Source organism: Botryllus schlosseri, chromosome 15 (assembly GCF_051294905.1).
Source record: "Botryllus schlosseri isolate E-star chromosome 15, Bs_hap1, whole genome shotgun sequence".
Lineage (NCBI taxonomy): Eukaryota > Metazoa > Chordata > Ascidiacea > Stolidobranchia > Styelidae > Botryllus > Botryllus schlosseri.
Genome location: NC_137250.1, coordinates 22,427,235 through 22,432,835, shown reverse-complemented (window position 1 = coordinate 22,432,835; position 5,601 = coordinate 22,427,235). Strand labels below are relative to the sequence as shown.

Sequence of the window (5,601 nt, the reverse complement as noted above, 5' to 3'; positions counted from 1 at the left end):
TTGAATATAAATGCAAGTGGTAGGAACTAGGCAGAGAAACTAAGATAAAAAGACTGCGAGAACAGAGAAAGCAATATTAGTTGCTTAATGGAGAGAGTTAACATAAGTAAACCAGGCATGCCATGATGCATTGCTGATGCCAACAACCAAATTAAATATTGTGTTACTGTGACTTGGCCAAGACCACTAGGCCTCCTACCATAATACTCCTGAAGAATGATACTAAATTTTCACAAGAAGTAAGCAGTCACAGAACAGCCATGTATCAAACAAAATGGATGAATCAATCAAAATTATCACTTGATAAAGCAGCACAGCAATGAATAGGAAATATAAATATTATTATATAACCAGCATGATGATGTGCGCAATCAATCAGAGAGTACCGGTAGTTCTTCAGTTCCAGTGTGTTTCCGAAATCATAAACATGACCAATTGACCATGCCAGCATATATTCATACATTACCTCACCACACAATCATTCCAAATGACAGCAGAAATCAGAACGACCAGTTACGGTACCTCTGCAACAACACGGACACCTCGCTCTTCTGTCATCCTGACAACTGATATCAAGTAACCTAATGGCTGATGAACATGCAGTATAAGAATCAGTGTCTGATGAACAACTGAATTCGAAAACAAACACTTCTGCAGCTCGCTTGCAGGAACCTGCCGTCGTCCTCGTTCAGCATTCATCATCACATCACTGCACAGAAACTTAATTATGTTGCTTACGCATTTCAAAGACGTGACTGGTATCAGCGGTTTCAACGTTGTCATATATTCCCGAAATCAGCCTGGGCTTGATCCATAGCAATGAATGCATTTAACTACGAAAATAATATCGAATAATATATACTAAATTAATGCAACGCATCAGTTACTTGCGCGGCGATTCCGTGAAGTCAGCTGAGTTTCCGCGGGAACCACATTCTCAACGGACCCCGTTCAACCATCGAGTTTCATAAACACCGATTTACTTATGGTTCGACTTGCATCTTACTATCCTTTTCAGTCAATTTCTAGTCTGTACTCAATAATGATAGTTATAATATTTATTTAGTGTACTAAGTAGTAATTCGAACACAAAAAGCGAAGATTCTAATATCTCATGCTGACTGATCAGCCATGTCGGTTACGCTTTAATTAATAAGCGTCCGAACCTCGAAGCAGACCCAGACAGATCGAAGAGACCGCGTTGGCGACGCATGTCTTCTCCTCTTGAATTACATTATGAAGATTATTCTTATGACTTGTGCTTTTTCTTACTACACAGACAATAGTTGTACGTTTTTAAATATGAACCGCTTCTTCCTGTTAAGGAATGCGGTATGAACGCATTCTTTTCTCGCTAGCATAAACCCGTATATAGTTGCTCAACTGTTCCTGTCGTTGTCGGCTGTCTGACGATCGGCCGCCATATTGGAGAATGGAGATTACATTACGCCACGTGAAGAAATGGAAGGTGAGACGATAATGCACTAATGAATGAATTTTCATGCTTCAAACTTGCCTTTTCAAATCTACATGCTTAAGTCAGAGAGAGTGAACTTTGTTTCAGTTCAGTTGAAATAATTGTTCAAAAATTTTAAAAGTAACTGCAATTTATGGTCATTTTCTGATATGTTAGGCTCACCATATTTTGGAAATCAAATAAGAGGACACTTTTTCAGAAATTTGCAGCTAGCAAAACCGGAGTAAAATTCTGAAAAACCGGTTAATTTTTCCCACTTTGTGATCGGTTGACTAAAAAAAAAAAGGTCATCACGTCTGCTCAGAACTCAAAATAACGTTTTTACTCCACATTGCTAGGTGGATGACTAAAAAATAAAATAAAAAAAAAGGTCATCTTTTCGCTCAGAGCTAAATTCACCGTTTTTCACTCCGAAATAGCCGCCGGAGCTTCACTTCTGTGCTAATATGCGACATATCACTCGCAATTTGCTCTAAATCTGCCTAAATTTTCAAAAAAGAGGACAAAATCTCAAAAAAGAGGACAAAAGGGCGTCCTCCGAGGACACTTTCAAAAAAGTCAAAAAAGAGGACAAATCCTCTTAAAAGAGGACGTATGGTAAGCCTATGATATGAAACCATGCTATATAGTAGATCCAGTAGGGAATTGGTGTACGCAGCACAATTAGGCGACTGGCAGGCTGACTATCACTTGTAGCTGGGGCTGGGCACAATGATTCGAGTACCCAAACCTGAATCTTGAATTTAGTATTAATTCATATGATTCGAGTCGAGTAGTAAAATACGATATTTTCGAGTACCGGTACTGATATTACTCTTCTCTCCACTGAAAGCTACTTTATACCCTGGAATTATAGTTTCGATACTAATTTTCACAGTTGAAGCCTTAAACCTTGATTGGCGGTATCGTAGCATACGAAACCTATCGTACCAAAGCTACCAAGGTTACTGGACGTAGCATATTTCCGAAGTCATGATCATCCAACAGCATCGTCACCAAGTCGAATGAAATTGATGAAGTCGAAAAATACCAAAGCATTTTATATGTGATGGATAAAAGGCATTAAATTCTTGGTGGTGGCAGAAACGGTACATATTTCAACTTTGACATCTTACATTCTGTTATGACGCCATAATGAGTGATACTTGACCCGACTCGAAGCATATTACGTGATTCAGAATTGAATCACTCAGGTACTCGATTTTGCCCAGCCCTACTAGTAGCATGAAAAGTTCGACTGGCTCATGAAGGCAAAGTAAAGCCTTTAAATTTAAATCTGCTCATTTTTGCTGCTTCATCTGTTAAAAAAATGATTTGAGGTTCGGTTTGATGAATTTTTCTCCTAATGAAATATTTATTCTGTTTTACTGCATATTTCAAATTTCGACTGCTTTGCAGAAAAGGGTTTCGTCTTCTGTCCCTGAAGACGAGATGAGCATGATTTCCCCTCAACGCGGAATTGGTTGAAAATATGATTGATAGGATGAAGCGCAGAAGCTGACATCGATGTCCCGAAGACAAAATGATGGATTGTGATTGGTATGTTTTTCTCTTTCTGCTATTATATCTATTACTTTTGTTGTAATAAAGCTGTTGATTTTGACATAAGCATTGATCTCTTCAAATATTTGTATTGAGTAGGTAATTTCCATCTATAAATTGCCTCTCAGGATATAGGCCTATAAAGCGTTCTTCAGTCATGTTGCAATTGCACAGCATCAATTTTCGCACTGTTTTTAATCTATACTAATCTGTCATTACGACGCGACGCGTTGACGCACTCCACTCTGCTGTATTGTAATGAGTTGATGTTGACCTGTATGTATTCAGTGATCAACTTGGACTTATAATATATTTTGTTTTACAGCATCTCAAAATCTAGACCGGATTGTTTCTATACCTACAATTTTTCATGAAGGATGTGGCAATTTCTTCCAGGTTCAACAGGTACGGATTTTTATAAATATTATAAGTACCTGTTTGCTTAAAATTTGGGATGGGAAAAACTATTCCACTACTGGCACAAAATCGAGCTTCAACTGTAGTCGAGTCGTGAAGATTCGGAGGCGATTTTAAATACTGAAAATTACGTTTTATATTATCAATTATTGAATTATAGTATCAATACATTTCTGTTAATGTGGTATATTCAACCTTTTTTAGTGAGGAGCAAACCTAAAACCGGTGTTACAAGCCCATGCTCCCTTTTCAGCTCGGTCCCACAACCCGCAGCTCTAACTCTGGGTCCGTGAAGCACATCTTTATGGTGTTTGCAGACCTCTAAATTTTTTATCTGAATGGTAATATAATTTGTGATTTTCTTAGCTCGGGTAAAGCATCACTTCGGATATTTCTAGGTTATTACAGTGTAGAAGTAGTGATTTCAAATCCATGTCAAAGCTACTTCAAGTGGAAGTAGGAAATGAAGGGCTGCAAAGTACTCAAGTAGTTTCGAAAAGTAGATATCAGCAGTTATCCGAGGTTGCTACTTTAAACTCGCCAAGATGTATATTTGCAACTTGCAAAAAAAGGACTATTGACAGGAGGTGGTTGGCGGTTGCACTATTATTAAGCATGATTTGAACTAAAAATTTAGGGGTGTCTGCACGGATGCCTTGCCCTGATGTATAAGAGAAGGGGTCCACACCGACAAAAAATTGAGAGCCACTCTACTAAAGGTTACTGTTAACATTAGCTGATGACTCAAAATGGTCATCACTTCCACCTGGCCAAGTCCGCGTATACATTGGCCTATTTGCTATTTGATATCATATGTTGACTGAAAATAGGATTCGCAGTGCCCTGCTGCCGGTATATTTCATAAGCTGAATACTGAAATAACATCAATGTGTGTGTGTGTGTGTTAAGTGTATGTTTGACCTGATGCTTCTTTCACATAATAATATATTTCTTCAAGACACCCGCATCCGCGTGCCCTACAATTTGCTACGATACAACGAAGAAAGAGTGGACCGTCTGGTTTGATGTTGAAAAGGTGAAGAATATCGAGAGCTTCCATGAGGCATTTGCAGTGATGCTAGAAATTCATTGGATCTTCGAAATGCAGTTTGTGACTGTCATGTCAGTTTTTCTGGCGCGTTTGCCAGGTGTAAAAGACATCAGTACTGCAGAGTATTCCAAACTGGATCACATTCGTGACTAATTTGCAAATAAAGGCATTGGAATGAAGGTGATTTAGTGTTTTGTGAAGGCTTAAAGTGTGGTTATATGCTGTACCTCGAGGATATCCGGGTAGGATGAAGTGGAATCCGGATAGGGCAAGGTGGAAAGTTGCCCACCTTGTGATGAGGTGGGAAAATAACCACCAGGTATAAAATAAGGTAGAAAATTTCCCTTCTCTTTTGAAGGTTTTTTTTTGGAACATCTTAAAAGGTGGGCTCAGTTTTTAGAGTGTACGACATTGGATCGTTTGGCTGTACTAAGGTGGGTATACCCCGACATGGTCGAGTGCGCTCGATCTTTTTCATGTAACGGTAGTTTGGGGCACTTTTACTATTCACCTATACATGTTTACACAGACCCCCGTATCCACGTGATAGCCTGCACAATGCCATCATAGCGTCATTTTTCCGATTTGGCTACCTAAATACCCGACTTTCGTAATCTAGACCCGCATTTTGCGTTACTCGTGGTGTTTTTTGGATATTTTAAGCTAACAAGGAGAACAAATTGACAGAAAGAGAGTATATTTGGGCGAAGGGGTGACATATCTGGGAAAAGGAGGACATATGCTCCCCTAAATGAGGTCGTATGGTAACCGTATTAAAATAGGATGGTCGATAGGGACATCAAATGGATCGCGTTGCTGTCAACCCGAAGACGCGAGTTTTGTCATACAGGCGGATTGATGACTGACATCGATTGTGTCACGCTCGATTGATCACAGCTGATTTGCGTTCATCACACCCCGTCGAAAATACAAGCATTCCAACGACGAGTGATGAGAACCAGTCAGTGTGATCACCGTTCCCGTCGAAAAAATAAGCAATTCTCTCAATACCCCACCGGCTGACGGTTGTGTTACTAACGTATTTCCAGACTCTTTGGACCTGAATTAAAAGTCCATCGTCACCGATCACCATGTTACAATACCAACAAAAACA

The 5,601-nt window shown here is 39.3% G+C and overlaps 1 long non-coding RNA gene across 1 annotated transcript; it reads left to right on the top strand.

Annotated features, from left to right (window-relative positions):
• Positions 1-524: 524 nt before the first annotated feature.
• Positions 525-4,671, top strand: LOC145458058 (uncharacterized). Its single transcript, XR_013921063.1, has 4 exons — positions 525-1,468; positions 2,876-3,016; positions 3,345-3,424; positions 4,395-4,671. It is a non-coding gene; the product is annotated as an uncharacterized LOC145458058 (long non-coding RNA).
• Positions 4,672-5,601: the final 930 nt, after the last annotated feature.